The sequence below is a fragment of the Solanum tuberosum genome, unplaced genomic scaffold (assembly GCF_000226075.1).
Source record: "Solanum tuberosum cultivar DM 1-3 516 R44 unplaced genomic scaffold, SolTub_3.0 scf00059, whole genome shotgun sequence".
Taxonomy (NCBI): domain Eukaryota; kingdom Viridiplantae; phylum Streptophyta; class Magnoliopsida; order Solanales; family Solanaceae; genus Solanum; species Solanum tuberosum.
The window spans coordinates 2,008,955-2,030,484 of record NW_006238983.1 but is presented as its reverse complement, the minus strand read 5'-3'; the positions used below and the strand labels follow the sequence as shown (position 1 = coordinate 2,030,484).

The 21,530-nt window shown below is 34.7% G+C and overlaps 1 pseudogene; it reads right to left on the bottom strand.

The window, feature by feature from the left end:
* Positions 1-4,746: 4,746 nt before the first annotated feature.
* Positions 4,747-8,269, bottom strand: LOC102579397 (protein QUIRKY-like; annotated as a pseudogene).
* Positions 8,270-21,530: the final 13,261 nt, after the last annotated feature.

Here is a 21,530-nt window from a genome sequence, read left to right as displayed (position 1 = left end):
AAGTTCAAAAATCCTAAAATTTGAGTATTCCAAATTAAAGTTCAAGTTCAAGTTCATGACATTGAAGTTCTAACTTCTAAGTTATAATCAATTCTTCAGTTCAAGAATCATACAATTTTTCTAAGTTGAAGTTCAAAAATTCCAAAATTCAAGTATTCTAAAAGTTAAAGTTCATAACATTCAAGTTCTAACTTCTAATCAGTTCTAAATTTCTCAAATTCAAGAATCACACACAAACCAATAATTTTTCCAAGTTCAAATTCAAACATTCTAAAATTTTAGTATTATAAAGTTCATGACTTCAAGTTCTAAGTTCTAACTTCTAATTAGTTCTGAAATTCTAAACTTCAAAAATACTTCAATTCAAGCTAAACAATTCTTAATTCACAATCTAATTTTAAAAAAATCTCAATACAAATCAAAATTATATGTTCATAAACTAATCCAAAATCAAATTTACAAACTAACAATGTTAATAACCCAAATTGGACAAAAAAGATACAATAAACTAACATAGAAATAAAAAATCACTCAAATTAAAAAATAATCATAAAATTCAAAATCCTAACCATAATAATTAGTTGAGAGAATAGGAGTTTGGAGGGAGGAGGTCGGCAGCGTGCTAGAGGTGGGCTATTGGTGGCGAGGTGAACGGAGGCGAGAGAGTCAACAATGGTGGTGGGGAGGGGTGGAGAAAGTTAGAGAGAAGAAGAGAGGAGAAAATAGAAAAATGGGTGTCTGCCGTGTAAAGTGTTTGATCAATATTTTGACCAAAAGCGACGGACAAAGCGATGTTGTTCATGGCTTCTTTTTTTAAGGAAAAATAATAATTAAATTTTAATTATAAACGACAGACGATGTCATTATAATGTAATAAATTCATTATATGTTTAATTAGAAACAACGAACAATGACTTAACTGATAATAAATAGATAAAAATTAATTTTATATATATATATATTTGGCGCAAAAAAACAACAAAATGACAGACAAAAAGTTACGGTTTCATTGTATGCTAAAAGTTTTTTTAAAGAAATCAAAACGACGAACATTGTCAAAAATTGGGTCGCTTTTTCAAGAGATGATGTGTCACGTCCTTAGTCTTCTACTAAGCACACGTTTGACACTTGACAACTTGCTCACGTTCTTGCACCACTTGCTCATGATTTTGTTATGCCAAGTTAGCCTAAGATTTTAGGAATCGCTAAGAGAATGAAAGAAAGAACACAAGAGGATTGTTAAGAAGAATTGTGCAGAGAACTTTGATTGATTTTTGCTTGATGAATTTACAAATGAATGTTCCTCTATTTATACTACTAACTTTGGGGCGAAAGTGAAAATAATAATAATTACATAAGTCCCTACATATTTACTAAATAGTCAATTTTTCTAGAACTCTCTACATGCCTAGAATTTTCTAAGGACCTTCCATGTACATTCTATATTCTAGGTTCTACCATGGGAAATCTCATATTTCTCTAGAATATTCCATTTAAGGACTAGCCTTCTTCCTATGTAAACCCTCCATATGGGCAACTTTGTGTCATGTGGAATTTACGTGGCACTTATGTGGAGTGATGACACAACGGACCGTCACACTCTCCCCCACCCGATGTTGCAATGACCACGGTACATTGCTTCTGCTTAAACTCTAAAATCATATTTTTGAATAGCCCGAGTCCTCATATTGTTCCCAAGATACTTCTTCCAATTATTTTCCTTTCCAAGTGGAACACAACAATGACTTTCTATCTCTGCCTTCATCAAAACTTGTAATGGTTTCCAAGAACATTAGCTCCTCTTTCTTGAGCCCATTCGCAAGTTGTATAGCCGAAAGTTATGCTTGATTCTGTTTATGTGGTATAGTTATTATAGGCACCATGCAAGATCCTTCTCGTTCCATGACCCAGAGACAATGGAGGTAGGGTTCAATCAATGTAAGACACTATGTGAAGAACTCTTGCCCTAGAATAATATAAAAAATAACCATCTTTGTAATGGAAAAGTTTGTCATACCTTTCTAGTAGCCTAATTTCACACCAACACCACTAGCAACACCATGAACATTTTGAGGATCAATGCACGGTCTTGACACGAGAAGTAGTTGGAGCATGCTTCAACTCTAGTCTCTTCGTTGCAGTCTCGGTCATAAAATTATGAGTTGCTCAGTGTCTACCAATGCACGAGCAAGTTTATTGTTTATCATAAGGTCAACGTACTGATTTCTATTCTTGTTAACTTGGCTAGTTGAACTTGTGATGTTCCAATAGTCTAGTCACTCCTAATTGAGTTGTGACCAAACTCTCTCCTTGCACTTGCTCCTTCTTTCCACACACGATAGTGCTAAAACTCTTTAAGTCAGAACAATCCTTGAAGCTATGTGGCTCACTACATATGTAGTATCCCTTTCTCTCGGACTATGCTTTCTTTTTCATGTAGCTCTGACGATCAATTGACTTATTATTATCGAACTTGGGGTATCTTTAGTCTTGTGTTGTTGTTGATATACTTCATTGCTTAACAAAAGTCTCTTCCATCCTTAGAAGTGTCATCCTTTGACTTAGCGCCTCTATCTTTATCATACTTCTCATTCTTGAAATCCATCAAAGACTCGGCTTCCACTATGGCTTGGTCTACATCAATGACTTGTCGGCGTTACAATTCCTACTTAGCCTAATTCTAAAACCCGTCCATAATGTGGAACAAAAGATCATGTTGGTGAGGTTGGGAATTAGAAGTGTAAGGGCTGTGAACTCCTTCACGTAGTCCCAAATGCTCCCCGTGTGCTTCAACTCCTTAATTTTTCTTCTTGCCTTGTACACAACATAATTTGGTAAGAACTAATGTTTGAACTCGGCCTTAAATTGATCCCATGAGCTAATAGTGCACAAACGTCTCTCAACATCATCCGATTTACGTCTCCACCAAAGCATAACTGTTTCTAACAAGTACAACACTGCAGTGTTGATCATGGGATCATCGTCCCTTACATTTTCATTTTGAAAATAGTTCTCCAAGTGCCAAAGACAATTCTCTACTTCTTGTGCATCAAGAACCCCTTTGAACAATGGTGGCTTGGGAGCCTCAATTTGTGCCTCCCTCGTCACGATAATATTTCTGGTGGTCTGAGTCATGCCAGTGTTGACCTGCTCTTCGAGTGCCTTTATCTTTGTATTCATGGCATCAATAGTGCTCAACGCATCCATGAGACTTCACTCTAAGGTAGCGATGGTCTGCCTTATCTCTATCTTAGTATGCTACGTCCATCCATGTCACTTCGGATGCTCTCGATCTCCTCAAGACTATGTCCCTCAAGAACGCTTAAAGTGCTCTCTATCTTCCTCAAGCATTGGCCAAATATATTGACTACATCCATTCTCATATTAACTTTCGTGACCCACTCTCTACCGAGCGAGACTTCCTCGGACAGTACATGCACATCATCCTCGCTCACCTTAGTGGTAGAATGTTATTGGGATGTAAGTCCTTCATTTGGCTTAACCTTGAGCATCACCTCTTGGTTCTTGTTGGCGACATTCCTCTTTTTGCCATGACCCTTCTTGCCAGTGGTATTCTGGGTGAAGTTGGCTTGGGTGTTAGAAGCATTGATTCCTCTGTTGTTTGTTATTTTCTTAGATGCACCCTGCTCCGATACCACTTTATCATGTCCTTAGCTTTTACACGTGCGACACTTGACAACTTGCTCACACTCTTGCACCACTTGCTTTGGATCTTGCCATGCAAAGTCAGCCTAAGATTCTAGGAATCGCTAAGATAATGGAAGAAAGAACACAAGAGGATATTGTTAGGAAGAATTGTGTAGAGAACTTTTATTGATTTTTCTTTGATTAATTTACAAATGGATGTCCCTATTTTTATACTACTAACTTTGAGGCTGGCGTAAATAATAATTATAACATAAGTCCCTACATATTTACAAAGTAGTCCTTTTCTATAACTCTCTACATTCCTAGAATTTTCTATGAACCTTTCATGAAAATTCTATGCTATTCTAGGTTAACTACCATGGAAATTCTCATATTTCTCTAAAATATTTCATTGAAGGACTAGCCTTCTTCCTATGTAAGCCCTTCACATGGGCAACTTTGTTCCATGTGGAATTTACATGGCGCTTATGTAGCGTGATGACATGGCAGACTGTCACACACTATCCATCGTTTTTTACTCCAGGGGTTTTGAGCACTTTTTAGTAGTGGAACATCAAACTTATATATATGAGTTATCTTAGTTTATTTATGTATTATAACATCTCCTTTGTCCATTTCATAATCATTATTGTGCTAATTTAGTACGCGGCTTATAGATATGATTGAAGCTATATCTACTTCATGGTGTTTTTGGAAAATGATGAAAGAAATAATAGCTCTCTAGACTGATTTAGACCACCGCTGATGGTATGTTTTCATGTCCGATCAATAGATATAACGCCTAATACTTATTTGGCTATGAATAAGTGAGTTCTCACATTTGATGAATTAACTTAGAGAAGAAATTTCTTAATGATAATAGTTACTTACAGACAGAGGCGAATCCAGGATTTCAAGAAAATGGGTGCACCATTGCTTTAGAATTTTTTTTATTTTTTTTTGAAAAAACGAGTGTTATTAGTTACTAAAAAAAATTGAAGTGAATTGTGGCTGACTGGGATTGAACTCAGGACCTTGGTGTTAAAATCTAGCTGTCAAACCAGTGAACCATCCAGCGACTTTAGGAACAGGTTCAACAAGTGTTTATTTAATAAGTTCTTTAATAATTATACAAGTAATATATCGAGTTTAGTCGGAGGACCACGGGTTCGGGTGACCCAATTTTTACACATAAATTCGCCACTGCTTACAGACTAATACAGTGATGGAAATATTGAAATACATAGTAACAAACAAACCTTTCTGAGATGACATAGAAATGAAAATAAAATAAAATTGTGAACTGTTATGACTTAAAAATAGGCTAATGCACGGCACGAAGTGCGAGCATATTTACTAGTACTTGAATAGAACTAGAGCATTCTGTCTGAAAGCGAAGGCAGCCTTCTAAAGAAATTCAAAGCCGGGGAAGGCATTCTATCCCTAAATATGGGATGGCGGAGGTAGTAGAAACCAAAGGCCATAGACACCATTTTAGATGGTACTAAGTATAAAATGAATGCCACGACAAAGCATAGCCCAATAAATATCCCTGTGGCTCGAGGGTCACGCCAAGTTACCAATGCTTGCACTCTCTCCCCTTGTGTTGCGAAATCTCCCAAGATTGTCTGAACCCATGCCCCAAGCATGCGCAGTTTATCATATCTGGCTCGTACCAATTCATTTGGTCTAGTGCAAGGCAATCCATCAAACTCTTCATCAAGCTCATCTCTATCTAGTGACTCTGCCAGTGAGATCTTTGGATCAAAGTGGGGTAAAGTATCTCGAGATCTGAACCTATAATTCCACGCACCAATCACAAACACATAGAAGGCAAATGTAGGTATGATGAGGTCAGGAAACCACAAAAGCATCACCAAAAGTGCATGCACAAGTAAAGTTGCAGTCGGATTCTTCCAGCCACGTGTGTCATCCACCCATTTGACAATGTCAATTACCCCAGCTATGACATTAATGATCCTGAACCAATTTGCACGAACTTTTCTCATGCTGAATGAATGTGAATCAGCATCAAGCATGTAAGTCACAACCTCACGCCTAAGAGGCGGCTCCGATCTTGTCAAGTGGCTCGCTACTATTTTGACAGCTGCAATCCTTAAACTATCTTGTTGAACCATGCCAAGGGGCTTTACATGATGCATCATGGGTAGCAATGGTTGTGAATAGACATGTAAGAAATCAAGCGTTGGTGTGGCACGTATAAATCTCACTGCTAATTCAATTTCCCCCATTTTCTTCAAACCAGCTTGTGATAACAAAAGTAATGGGAAAGTATTTTTGTACACCTTCCCTGTTGTCAATGTAGAAATACGCACACGCACCTTACCAATCCGAAAATTTGGCCTCATGCACTCATCTGATTCGAATACTACTTCCGAGCAGCCATCAAATACTCCGATAGTCAACACAGTGGATGGATCATAAACTCTCCAAGTGTACTGCTCATTCCACCTAGGTTCTAAACTATCTGATATGGTACGAGTGCGTACCCACTTGTTACCATATTTAGCAACTGCATAAGCATCCGTAGACCCCTTGTCTTTCATGGGCAACAGATTCTTGCATCCAATAATCCCTAATTCAACAGTCCCAATTGGTGCTTTCCATAGTTGCCTTGCGGTTGGACGATAATCACTACAAACATGGGCTGCTTCGTCCATCACATGATATCCACCATCAAAACAAAGGCGCAAGTGGACTCTACCTTTGTAAATTCTCCTCTCTTCGTTAGGATCTTCAAATGTGAACCATCTGGATGCCACCTTACGGTCATCCACTCGACGCTCAATTGTGGTGAGCGGTATGCTAGCAACTGCAAGGACAGTTTGGTCTTTCGCAGTCCTGTCCGTTTCTATTAGGAAAAAAAGCAGGCAGTGCTCAGTAAATGGTTCAGCTGCTACGAAGACCAAGTCTTCGTTCCAAGATGGAGATCCAATACTAGTTGTGGGGATGGATTTGGTCTTTTGAACTTGGAGTCCTAATTGGGCTTTGATGTGATATGATGACTCCTTTGAATTATGTGTCAATTGGGAAATGTCTTGTGCCTCTATTACTGATGATCTCAGATACCACAATTTAGGTGATTGATATACCTTAGATTTAGAAGCAGGATTACCGGCAGTGTCGGTCTTCCAGGCTTCAGGGAATGAATCATCAGCTTGAGTCCCAACCCAAGTAGCAAGCATAAGATCACCTCTATGAGCCCCACCTCCTTCAAGCCTATACCATTGAGGAGCCAAAGGACTATCAGGTGGGTCACGTAGGGGGATCTCACTCACATCAAAGCAAATGCCACCTAGAAATACATGTCCTGCCACGTCGGATGTAGGATCAAATGACTTGGCACTTGAAGGGTCCCACACTGAGACTTCTAAGAGGGAGGAAGAATCAGGTGCATCTCGACCGAAAGCAAAAGTTTGGTCCCACTCAAACAACACTGTTTTCCGGGCTGGCTTTGATACAACATGGCTGCCGGAAACAACAATTTTCACAACGGGGCAGTCAACTGTGGGTAGTGATTGAGCTTTTACAACTCGAACGAACAGGTAATGCATTTTTTCAACAAGATCAAATGAGGACGGTTCGATGGGACCTGATCCAGCATCAGAGAAGATGACTGATGAAGCACGACTAATTGGTCTAGGACCAGTGACAATATTAATATTATTGCTAACTTTTACTTCGGGTATAGATCCTAAAGATACAGATCTTTTCATGAGCTGAGTAAATTCATCCTCTTGTGGTGGATCCTAGGACCCGTGACAATATTAATATTATTGCTAACTTTTACTTCAGGTATGGATCCTAAAGATACAGATCTTTTCACCTGAGTAAATTCATCCTCTTGTGGTGGATGTGGATCCATTAAAACACTAGTAGGATTTTCCGCTTCTTTTGCAGGTGGCTCAGCTTCTACGGTAGTAGGATTTTCCACTACTTGTGCAGGTGGCTCCTCTTCTATGGAATTTGGCTTTTCACCTTCCGGTGCAGCTTCTGTTGGCTCAGCTGGTGGTGCTTGCTTAGGCTCCGCTTTGACTTGGAGAACAACTAATTGTTCGACAACATAAGTTTTCAAACCAATTTCACCAGAAATCCAACCGAACCAATATTTCTTCTCCAAATGGTAATAGATCAATGCTTCTTCACCTTTCTTGACAAACTGCGTAGCACTCAATCTGATCCTTCCGAGAAAATTATTCCTGGTTGTGGGGCCAATGGACTTGTCATGATAGACGTCAAGCTCGAGCATGTCCCCAAAAACATCAGAGGGTTTTCCGACATTGAATTCCAACATTTCATTCCACTGGGGGCTGAGATCACGAGTGACCGTCCTTGTCTTCCTTCTCTGGCCATGGAAATCGACAAGTACGTAAGGACTTGAAGTGCCATGGCCATCCTTGGGGAGGAGGTTCCGTGCCTCAATTACTTCTACTACTAGCTTTCTCACCGTGCCCATTTAATTTGAATAGTATTATTTTACAACTTGTGAACTATGCATGGAAGTGCAAGAAAGAGATTAATTTGTTTTAGTGAGCTTGTGTATACAATATTATTAAGCAGCACTAGTTGCAAACAAATGATGATGTAGTTGCTATTCTTCTCTTTCCCATGGAGAGATGATATGGAAAGGGTTAAAGTCAAAAAAAGAAGGTAACATGTAGGAAAAGAGAATCGGACAAGAGAAAAAGTGCTCAACTTCATGTGCAAGCACCTCTAACATACCTTTATTTGGTTCCTTACTAACCAAATTCTTCTTTACACACCAGATTTTTAAAAATATTTTGCCCATAATTTTTTCTGAGTCAAAAGCAACCTTTTGCTTTTCAAATCTATGACGTACTATAAATTAAATTAAATTTAATTTAAGTTCTATTTATTAACGGTGTATAGTTAAATCATTTATACGTAATTCTTGGCAAAATTTCTCTTGATAAACATGAATCATTATTAACCTAGCTACTATTATAGTAACTAGTTAAAATTCACTTATATTGTATGTAAGTTGTTTGTGATATAGCATCATCAAAATTAAAATGGAAAAAACATATTTTATTCTCTTTCAATGCGTAGTGTATAGTACTAAATCAAATTATTACATTTTATTATTTCTGAATAAGAAAAGAGTACTATCAATAATAGTCATAATGAACGAATAGTTCAAAGGGTGTGAGGTGGGGTGGATAAACTGTTGGGCGTTGCGTATTCATAAACTGAAGAACTAAACTTTCAATTCGATTAAGGAGGGCGTATGAGTTCTCTCCATATTTTGATAAGCCTACTAAAATCCCTCCCTTCTTAATCATTATTATTTCAATTGGATAGACAGCACTTCTCCATTGATGGATATAGGCAGCCCAAATCCTAATGACTTCTCAATACTGAATGGCAACATGTTAAATATTCTAGAGCTCTAACTTCAAGTTTCAAAACTTGCATTCCAAATGATCGAGTGCATTCAATTTCAATGACACAACTTTGCTTATTAACGGAAACGGCTATTAATCAAACTATAAAATTATGAAAAATATTAACTAACATTGCGTCCAGTGGCGGATCCAGGATTTTTGTTGAGGGGGTTCGAAGTATAAAGAAGTAAACACGTAAAAACTACAAGATGAAAAATCGAGCGAGATGGGAGGAAAATATTAATTTTAATCCGTTAAATTTAAATTATATTGTCATCTTGTGTTTAGGTTCTTCCTACTCTTACTCTGCTCCATCGACTTTTAAAATTTCTAGTGTTTTTTTTCCTTCTATTTTGCAGTATTCTACTTTTTTGAATTTTTTCCAAATTTTGAATTAGTGCACATTCAATCATATGTTACTTTAGAAACCATCAAGATTCTTTAGAAAAATGTAAAGATTGAGTTACTAATTCAATTTACTAGGTTAATCATTTGTAAAAAAATATTATGAACTAATCAAATAAGTTTAGTTTAGTTTTAATCTCTTTAAAATCAACTTGAAAATAGTAAGAAAGCGATACAATGAAATTAAGAGAAAAAAAATCAATTAAATAGATTTTATTAAAAGAAAATTCACAACTTTTAAATTTCGATTAAACTTAAATTACTTTATTTTATATAATAGTTTTCTAATTCAATTTTAAATTTAATAACAATTCATCATTTTCTCAAATAGTTTCTTTGAGTTAGTAAATGAGGAGAGTTATGTGGAAATAAAATGAGCAATATAAATAAGAAGAATAAAAGACAAAAATATAAAAATTGTGGCCGATAAATTTTAAAAAAGAAATAACATAAAAAGAAAAATAAATAAAAATAATACAATTTTAGATTGAATCCTAAAATAATGAGGCATTTTATAAGATATTCTAAGCCCAAAACCTAAGTCCATCTCAGCATTTTCAAAGAAAAATAAAAAAGTTAAAAATATTGCACTTATTGAGAATTGAACTCGAGACATCCAGGTCTAAAATAAACCCCCTAGCCAATGAGCCACAGTCCTCTTTAGTTGGTGAGGGGTTCATTTTACTTTCCATACGCTTAAAATCAGAAGTATACCTTATATATACAGTGTAATTTTTCGACGAGGGGGTTCGGGTGAACCCCCTAAGCTCCACGTAGGTCTGCCCTGATTGCGTCAATGGTCATGCACTCATGTTGTTGGCACCAAAATAATTAGGTGTCATGTAAAAACTAACAAAATAAATATCGAAACATCATAAGTATGAAGACAAAAGAAAAATATATCAAAAGATCAAACGTTTAACATGGTTTGGACTTTGATCAATCGACCTACGTCTACAAGAGGAGATAGACAATTCACTATATAAAAGAGAGTATAAACTATCGAGAGAAATAACCCCACAAATTCACTCGGAATAAAAAGAGGTACACACAAGTGCAAAGGTAACACTTTCTCACAAGTTCTCCCCCTACACAAAACTGTCAAAGCCCCCTAGTACCACATTAAAAATGCTACCAAGTTAGAAGAAACAAAATTTTATTTATAGAGTCATAAACATTTTTCTACAAGAAAAATGATTAGTCCATTTTATGTGACATCCTTTGACTTTACATAATATTTAAGAAAAAACGCAAGTTCTTGAAACTTGTGGTCTAAAACTATTTTTAAATATTTATGTGGCTGTAAATTATTTCATTAAGGGTAAAATAGGAGTTTCAAAGTTAAAATATTTTTAATTATATTAAGGTAACATTCTTGTTGAGAAGGACTAAACAAAAAGGCGTGTCACATAAAATGGGAGAGAGGAAGTGTGAAGACTTTATGTTTTCTGTTAGAAAAAGAAAAATCAACTATGATAGGTAGGAAACTCATAAATACCCAACATATGTATGTAGTTTTGTTTATGTTGAAAGAAGCCTCAAATGGTGTGCTTTATAAAACGCGTAACAATTGCATGTTTGGAAGATAGAAAAATGAAAATAAAAGAAAAGAGTTACCATGCATCTGCGCTAATGCTACTTTTTCTGCCATCGCTGGTTGATTTGAGGGGAAAAAAATCTACTACCACTACAACTTTTTCTTAGGGTGAAGATTCCCTTTTGCTTTATAATGAACAATATCCACCAAGGAATGGCTAGCTTTTGACCAAGATGACATTCTTTTGTCTCGCCGACCACGTGTTGGTCAGCACAACACAATCATCTTTCTAGTTTTTCTTTCTTTCATGAATTCGAAAAGAGATAAAAGGTAAAAAACATATCAAACAACATATTTCTTTTTTAGTTTAGACTTTCGTATCAAACTATTACTTATTAGTTTGAGAAACGATATTGCTCTATCTCTTTTATTACACTTTTATCATTATGATGTGTGTAATTAATATACTCTCTCTTTTATTTTAAAACAAATTTCACATCCCATTTCATATGGAAAGAAAACATTTCGTTCTGACACAAATTAAATAAACTATTAGTATTAGTTAAAGTAAAAGATTAAAGTATTACTATAAAAAAATTATAAAATAAAATACAAAATATTTTTCTTACCTCACTCCACTCCTTCCTCTCACAGTATTCCACCAATCCCAAATTTTTAGTTTTTTTTTTTTTTTAATAAAAGTTTAAAAGAAATTCTTATTTCATCCCCCCATTCCTTCCCGCTTTCAATTTTTTTCTCGTTTTGTAATACATACATACATATATATATATATATAGTGTGTGTGTGTGTAAGAACACATGCCCATAGTGATATGTCTACGGAAAGGTTGTGGTCATCAAACAAGCAAGTCCTCCAGGAATTATGGCAAGTGGTCACATTTTTTTTTACTATTAAAAGGTATAATATATAGTCCATAATTTTGCTAGCATGCGTTAAAATAGAGACATATTATATACATTGCATGCAATTAGTGAAGTCTCCAAATTACTTGTGTTGCATGTCATATCATATAAATTTTGCTTTTTATTAAAGTTATAATCATACAAATATGATTTTTCTCGGACTCTATGGAGGTAAGTAGTTTATTCGAGAAAAGGAGAAAAGGAACTTAAGTTTTAACACAAATTTATATATGTTAATCAGGTAGTTACGTTGATGAAGCAAATTGAGAATCCAAGACTTAGCCACACTTGTAGGGAGCAGAACAGGATAGCAAACATATTAGCTAAAGAAGGAGCAAAGACCGAGCTTTTGGGTGACATAGTTCATTTGATAGTTCTTCCTTTGTTTGTTATTGATGTATTTACGACGTACAAATTAGGAACTACTTTTGCTGGAATCATTACATAATAGTAAAAGTAAACTTGCTTAATCTAGTGTGTGTATATATATATATATATATATAATTATTTTTTACTTGACGCAAGAATTTTGTTAAAATTAAATTTTTATTTCTATTATAAAATGAGAAAAATGTAAAAAGATAAAAATAAATTAAGAGCAGAGGGTTAGACAAAGTGGGGTAGAATTTTATTTTTAAAATAATATCAATTTTTTTAGGAAGAAGTGGGAGAGGGGGTGAGGTCTGAATTTTTTAAAAATATTTTATTAAAAAATTTTAAAAAATAAAAGGTTAAGGGGATTGTCGGAGGGGGGCGGGGGGGAGATGGTGGAGTGGGGTGAGAAAAATATATTTTATTTTTTAAAAAAAAATATTATTATTTTTAATTTTTCTTTTGGATGATAATACTTTAATCTTTAGTTTTTGTCTAATATTAATGGTTTATTTAATTTTGTCAACGTGGAATATTTTATCCATGTGAAATGTCATATGGCAAGATTTTTTCAAATAAAAAAGAGAGTCTATTACATACATCACTGATGTTTGTTTCTCAAACTAATAAGTGATAATTTTGGTATGAAACTCACACTCTCAATAGTTTGTAGGAAAACAAAGTATTTGGGAAATTTTTCTCTTGTGTATTCATCGTTGTGCAAAACCATATATATATACAAACTAAAAGAAGCAAAAAGAAAGTTCTACCCTAACTAATTCATAGTTGTCCCTTTTCCTATTGGCTATGCTAATAACAAACTTTTATTCTCTAGATATATTTACAAAATATGGATAAGAGAAAATATAAGATGGGCTGAGGAGGAAAATTCTGAATGTGGCCCATATTATTAATTCCAAAACGAATGTCCATAAACTTGGGCCCAAACATTATGAATTAGTTGATGCATCTTTGGATTTCTTCTTCACAGATGAGGATGGAGAATCATGTTCAACAACCCCCTCAAGTTGGAAGGGTGCGGAAAACCCCCCAACTTGCCAAGTAAGTGATGATGGGGAAAGCCGTGAAGCAGTTTAGTGAAGATGTCAGCCAATTGAGATGTGGAAGGAAGGTAATGCAAAGAGATGAGACCAGCAAGAAATTGCTGCCTGACTAAATGACAATCAAGTTCCATGTGTTTGGTCCCCTCATGGAAAACTGGATTTTTAGCGATATGAATAGCAGCTTGACTATCTGAATGGAGAGGGACTGGAAGTGATGGAGAATTAGTGAGGTCTGATAATAAACGAACAACCCAAGTGATTTCGGCAACAACTAGACGCATTGATCTATATTCAGCTTCAGCAGATGAAAGGGAAATCAAAGGTTGTTTCTTTGATTTCCAAGAAATTGGAGTACCTCCAAAACTGATGAAATAACCACTGAGAGAGCGACGAATCTCCGGACATGAACCCCAATCAGAATCGCAGTAGGCTTAAAGGTCAAATACAGATGAAGATTTGATGAGAAGACCAAGACCAGGGTTGCCAGGAAGATAACGAAGACAGTGAAGAGCAGCCTGATAATGAGGCATGCGAGGAGATTGCATGTATTGACTGAGGTGTTGCACGGCAAAAGAAAGATCTGGTCGAGTATGAGTCAAAAAATTGAGCTTGCCGACAAGTCTTCGATAAACAAGCGGATCAGAGAAAGTATCACCAACATCGGCACGAAGCTTGGTGGAAGGCTCCAAAGGAGAAACAACAGGTTTCTTGTCAAGACAGTCAAACTAAGAAAGGAGATCATGGGTGAATTTTCTTTGAGTCACAATCAACCCCTGTTCTTCTTTGATCAATTCCAATCCAAGAAAATAATGAGCAAGGCCTAAATCTTTGATTTGATACTCGAAATGAAGAAAAAACTTTAAGGAAGATATTTCGTCCAAATCATCCCCAATAAATAAAATGTCATCAACATAAACAGCGAGGATGCAAATACCAATAGATGTCGTCTTGAAGAACAAAGAATAATCATTCAAAGAATGATGAAAACCTTTGAATTGAAGGGCGGCAGTGAGCCTGGCATACCAATGACGAGAGGCCTATTTTAACCCATAAAGAGACTTATTGAGTTTACAAACTAGATTAGAACCAGAAACCTGTAAACCAGCAGGAATCCTCATATAGACTTCCTCTTGTAAACTACCATGGAGGAAAGCATTGTTGACATTCAATTGGAACAAACCCCAACCCTTTTTAATAGCAACAGCTAGTAGACATCTCACAGTAGTCATCTTGACCAAAAGATAAAAAGTCTCTGTATAATCAATGTCTGCCCTCTGAACATCAACCCGAATCACAAGACGAGCCTTATACCTCTCAATTGAACCATTTGCTTTATATTTTACTTTATAAACCCATTTAGAAGGTAATGCTAATTTTTCGAGTGGTAAATGAACCAAATCCCAAGTGTGATTGAGTTGCAAAGCCACAAATTCCTTTGCCATAGCATCCTGTCAACAAGGTTGTAAAGAAGCTTTCGAAAAAGAAGTAGGTTCGGGAATATGAGCAACATAGTTTAAAAAAGATTGATTGGAGGGAGATAAGGAAGAAAAATGGAGGATAGAAGGAGTGAGAGGAACTGCAAAGCAGGCAGAAGAAACATTAGTGAAAGAGACAGAATTACATATATAATCTGCAAGACGAATATGAGGGTGAGAAAGCCGAAAAGAATGTCGAATGGGAGGAGGAGAAGGAAAAGGAAGGGAGAGGAGAAGGAGAAGAGGAGGAAATAGGAACAGCGGAAGAAGGAGATGTGGGAGGAGGAACATGAGGTGTAGCTGACTGAATGGGATTAATATCTGGATGTAGAGGAGGAGGAGAAGGAAAGAGAGTAGATGGAACAAGTGAAGATGAAGAGATAGAAGAAAACGAAAAAGAGAAAGGAAAAGATGATTCATGAAACTTGACATCCCTGGAGATAAAAATTCTTTTAGTAGTAAGATCTAAAAGCTTGTACCCTTTTTGATTGAAAGAATAGCTAATGAAGACATATTTGGAAGCTTTAGGGTCATGTTTGGATCTGGAATGAGGTAAGGTATACTGTCATAACAAAGGCAACCAAATGATTTAAGAAGATGATAGGAAGGTGGTGACTGAAAAAGTATCTCATAGGGTGACTTGAAAGTGAGGACCATTGAAGGAAATCGGTTGATTAAATAAGTGCTTCTTAAGAGACATTCCCCCCAATAAGATAAAGAAAGATGAGATTGAAAAATTAAAGCCCGACAAGTTTCCAAAAGGTGTCAATGCTTTCATTCAACAACTCCATTTTGTTGTGGTGTGTAGACACATGTTGTTTGGTGAATTATTCCATGAGAAGAAAGGAAATCAGAATTGGACGAGCTGGAGCCTAGTTCTTTGGCATTATCAGATCTGATAATTTTAACTTTCTTCTGAAATTGCCTTTCAACAAGAGTTAGAAATTGTTTGAGAACATGGAAAGCGTTACTGTTGATCTTAAGTAAATAGGACCAAGTTCCCCTATATAATCATCCACAATGGTGAGAAAGTATCTAAAGCCATCATGGGTAGGAACTTTGTAGGGACCCCAAGTATCCACATGAATCAAGTCAAAAATTGCATGAGTGGAAATAGTGCTAGAAGTAAAAGGCAATTTAGATTGTTTAGCTTGGGCACAAACATCACACAGAAAAGGTAAAGTAGTCAATGAAAAAGTAATAGGGGAATTGGAAATATTCTTCATATTAGAAAAAGGCAAATGCCCTAATCTTTGATGCCATAGGCTTACATTGTCAGTGTTAAAAGTAGAGGAAACAGAAACGCCTAAACCATGAGAAGGAAAATTACAAACAGACTTAGACAAAGAACTACTAGCTGAAACATGACAAGATGAGACTGGAACCAAGTTGGACTAGATAGGTGCTGATTTGAAAATGTAAAGACCATCTTGAACTTCACCAAGAACCAGTGGGCTCTTCATAGAAGGGCCCTGAAAAACAGCACCAGAAGAGGAGAACGTTAGCATACATTGAAATTGAGAGGTTAATTTGTGAACAGAAAGAAGATTGAACTTAAAATCAGGAATAAAAAGAACATTGGCAATCACAAGATTAGGCAGAATATGAACATTCCCTTTATATGTCACTTTGAGTTTGTGAGAATTTGGCAGATTAACATACATAACAGTAGGCAGATGAGTTACATTAGACAAGAGTGAATAATCAAAAGTCATGTGGTCGGATGCCCCTGAATCAAGTATCCAAGAATCATAAGTACTGAGGTGAGAAGAAACTAGGATTGAAATGAAGCGTAAAAATACCAGCACAATTGGCAGATGCATTGACATCAGGAGATTGATCACCTTGCACATTACTAGTGCTATGAGCAACAAACTTATCTTTCTTGGACTTGGTAAACTTAAAATTAGGAGGGAAACCAATCAACCTATAACATTTGGAAACCTCATGATTGGTTAGCTTGCAGTGAGTGCAGAAGAGTCCAGTTTTGGGTTTGTCAAACTGAATCCTAAACCTCCCATCCTAATTTCCTGAAAAATTTTGAGCATTGTTGAACCTTTGATTATGTCCAACCTGCTGATGTGACACCGATAAAGCACCATGAAAAGGGCTAGATTCCATATGCACTTCTCTTTGCTTTTCATCTTGAATGAGCAAAGAGTATGCCTGACTGACTGAAGGCAGAGGATCCATCATAAGGATACTACTCTTAACTCTTGAGTAAGAGCTATTGAGTCCCATGAGGAACTGAATCAACCTCCCATCCTGATGGGACTTGATGGTTTTTATTTTGCCTCCATAAATACACGCACAGGAACAATGATCGAGAGTAATGAAAGCATCAAGCTCATCCCAGAATTTCTTAATTCTAGTAAAATAGCCCGCTATATCAGTGTTACCCTGTACTGCATCAGAGAGTTCCCTTTGAAGCTGATATAGTTGAGCACCATTGCAGTGTCCAAATCTAGCTGATAGATATTTCCATATTTCTTTTGTAGTTCTGGAGTAGAGGACATATTCAGCAATGTCCTTGGAAAGAGAGTTGAGAATCCATGAAATGACCATGTCATTACATCTATCCCAAAGCTTGTGAGTAGGATCGGAAGGCAGAGGCTCAGCTAGACTGCCATCGATCAGTCCAGGTTTGTTTTTGGCTGACAAGGCAATGACAAGAGCATGATTCCAGCCAGCATAACCCTTACCATCGAAAGGAGAATCAACCAAGAGCATTCCAGGGGAATCAGAAGGATGAATATAGAAGGGACTGGCAGAGTCAATGAGAGTGCTGGACTGAGTGCCTGGTTGGACTTCTGATGAAGAAGAAGTATCAACCATTGCAAGGAGAAGAGAAAATCAAGATTAGACGAAAAACTGAGAGGGAAGAAATGGAGAAGAGAGCACTTATGGCTCTGGTACCATGTAGGAAAACAGAGTATTTGGGAAATTTTTCTCTTGTGTATTCATCGATGTGCAAAACCATATATATATATACAAACTAAAAGAAGCAAAAAGAAAGTTTTACCCTAACTAATTCACAGTTGTCCCTTTTCTTATTGGCTGTGATAATAACAAACTTTTATTCTCTAGAGATATTTACAAAATCTGGATAAGAGAAAATATAAGATGGGCTGAGGAGGAAAATTTTGAATGTGGCCCATATCATTAATTCCAAAACGAATGTTCATAAACTTGGGCCCAAACATTATGAATTAGTTGATGCATCTTTGGATTTCTTCTTCACAGATGAGGATGGAGAATCATGTTCAACATAGTTCAGATATGAAAGTATAAAATAAAGAATAATTTAGGTGTGTTTTTGACACTTATCTCATTAAAAAATTAAAAAACTTATTTGACAGATTATGAAACGAATAATGAAATCCAACTTTATTGCTGCTTATGATTTACTCTTTTCCTCTAAAATAAATGATGTGGTTTCAACGGGGGTATCAAACTTAGTTATGTTATGTTTGATTTCAAACGTTTATTATTTAACTAGTTTCGCTATACATACGTAGTACACGCATGACAAGTTAAAAAACACCTATTATTCTAAACTAGGAAATATATCCGTGCTTCGCGAGGTAAATTAATCAATTTAGAAAATATTTCTAAAGTTCAAATTTTATCTAACAAATATGATAAAACTTTTCACGTCTATGCATAAAAACTAGTTAAAAATATTCCTGAAATCTTTCTTATATAATTTTGTTATTAAAATTAGAGTTAGATGAATGGTATTCTTTTTATTATTATATCTTCTTCAAAAAATGAAAATATATAAAAATATTTTCATTTTTAAATACAGTATTTGTGTATGTGATTCTAATAGTAGTAGGTTTGTTTCTTTCATAAGATATATGGCATATTTGTTTTCCAAAAATTTCCTTCATTAAGAATAAAACATTAAAAATAAATGAAACTAAACATATAAAGGGAAAAAAGAAATATAAGTACCCACTAAAATAGAATCGCTTCTCTTCAATTAGACGGTTAAAACTTAAAAGGTATTTACTACAACTTCTTTTGATTATAAAGATTAAAATTTTGAAATAATATTTTTCCTTTATTTAATAATAAGTATTTAAAACTCTTTTCTTAGTTATTATCCTATGATCAAAATTAAGTCAACTAACAGTGTCTTTCTCTAAGCTTATATATAAAAAGTATTATAAATTATAATTTTACTCATGTATTTTTCAATATGAGTAAGAAGATATATATTAACAAAATTTTAATCGAAATTTATATTATTTGACTCTTAAGAAAGAACGAATTAAAAAGAGAGAAAAAGATTTTAAAAAGTGAAAAATTAGATAATAGGAATAGTACAATAGGAATATGATATGACCTTGTTACAAATATATCCAAGATATAATATGGATTAATGGATAAAATCTTCATGTATTTATGCATAATAATTTAATTATTTTCTCAAATTAGTTCGAAAACTTTGCATATCACCTATTTTATAATTACTTAAGTTCATAGCTTAGATTTTTAAAAATTTGCAATTACAAACTTTTCTAATTTTTAAATTTAAAAGTAGATATTCTAACATTAAAAAATATTTGTTAATATAACTCACATCTTATGTAAAAAAAAATATAGATTACAAAGTAAAAGGAAAAAAAAAATTAAATCTAACTTTGTAAAATATTCAAAATATGAAATATTTATCCTCTACTAATTTATAATCCGTAAAATTTAAAAGGGTTAAATATGTATTGATGAAGAACAATGTCACAAAATTTTATAAGCCTCAACTTGTTCAGTAAGAAAACTTTTAGCCAAAAGTAACGTACCCCTTCTCTAATAGCTTTCAAGAAATATTGTCTGCTTCCTCATAACTTTTCTCAAATTCATATTTTTAAAATCTTCATACTATTTCAACATTTATATGAATCGGAACAATTTAATTAATTCAAATAATAGAAGAAAATTCTTAGACATTCTTAGTATAATTTGTAAATATACACATTTCTCAATGAAATAAATTTCTATTATATTTATGAAGAATGGACAATTAGATCATTTCAATGATGAAAATTTTAATATAAATAAAATAATGATAATTCACAAGGAGACTATAATTAGTTGGAACTTGAAAGCCATATATTAACAAATAATTGATACATATACTAAATAAAAAAAAAGGATCAAAATTCACATGTTCTTTCCTTATTACGCATCAAATCATTTATCCAAATTCATTGAGATAATTTTTACAAGAAAACTGCTTTTTAAAGACCAACATATAGTGATAGTGTTATAATCTCGTCCCTAAAAATATACTAATAGGGACGAAGTTTATTTCTGGTCCCAACTTTAGCAAAGACTTCTGATCTGGTCGCTAAAAGAAAACAAATCTCGTCCCTATATCTAGCAAAGTAAAAGAAACAAAATAAAAGTACTTATAAATAGGGCTGGGCATTCGGTCGGTTCAGTTTGTAAATTTCAGTTCGGTTTTTTGGTTTTCGGTTTGGCCAAATGTGAAACTAAACCAAACTGAAATAAATTCGGTTTGGTTCGATTATTATAATTTCGGTTCGGCTTATTTCGGTTTGGTTTTCCGTTTAACCAAATTTAATTAACAGTGACATGTGGCATATGGATAATTTTAGTAAATTGAAAAAAACAAGCTTTAGAAATGCAGGAATTGAAAAAAAAAAGAAGGCATCAGAACAAGTGCAGACTTCAGAAGTGCAGGTATTTAACATTGTCATATTCTTTTGCATATTCTCATCTCTGCAGGAACTCAACAAATGCATATTCTCATCTCTTGTGAGCACAACTCAACAAGTACAGGAAACAACTCACAACTTTTGTGAGCACAACAAGTGCATATTCTCATCTCTTTACAAGCAGGTCACAAGTCACAACTCACAAGCCTTTTACTTTCACAACTCACAGAAAAGCAGAAATGGAAAGCAGTTTGACCAATGTTGCTACCAGTATTTGTTGCCAAGGAGTAGACAAATTTCAACAAACATTTAACTTGCAACTTACAATATCATTGACTAAAATATCCAAACAAAACTGATAATTCTTGTCCAAGCAGTCCAGCAGGCAACAACATTAACAAACTAGTCGAGAATAAGAATAAAAAGACTATCAAGAGTCAAGACAACAACACTAGAAAATTCAACAAACTTGTGCCCAACCCTAAAATATAGTTAGTTACAAACTACAGTTGCCAGTAGGCAGCATTGCAATTTGCAGCAACCAAAAGATTTAGAAAACCAACAAAACATTGTTGTGCAACCTCCAATGCAATAGCTCCCAAGTTCCAAGTTCCAACAGATAGCAACCAAGAAAATAACAAAACATTGATGTGCCTACGAGCAAATAGAACTCTTTAGACAAATGATCTACATTTCATAATAAAATATATAAAACTATCAAGCAAATTATGTAAATAAGTTCTTTACTTACCCATTACCACGCATCACTAGTTGATAAGTTGAACTTACAAGTTGCAACTATATATCAATAATACTAGATTCAGTCCCACTACAAGCAAATTCTAAAAAAATATGAAAGAATTTGTTAGTTGTTAAGAAACATAAGTAAGAAAATTCTTTTCAAGATAATTAATACAAATATCAAATTCTTACCAAGTTCAAGCTGCTCAAGATACTCAAAATCTTCCTCAATATTGATTGGAAAAGGCTCACTTC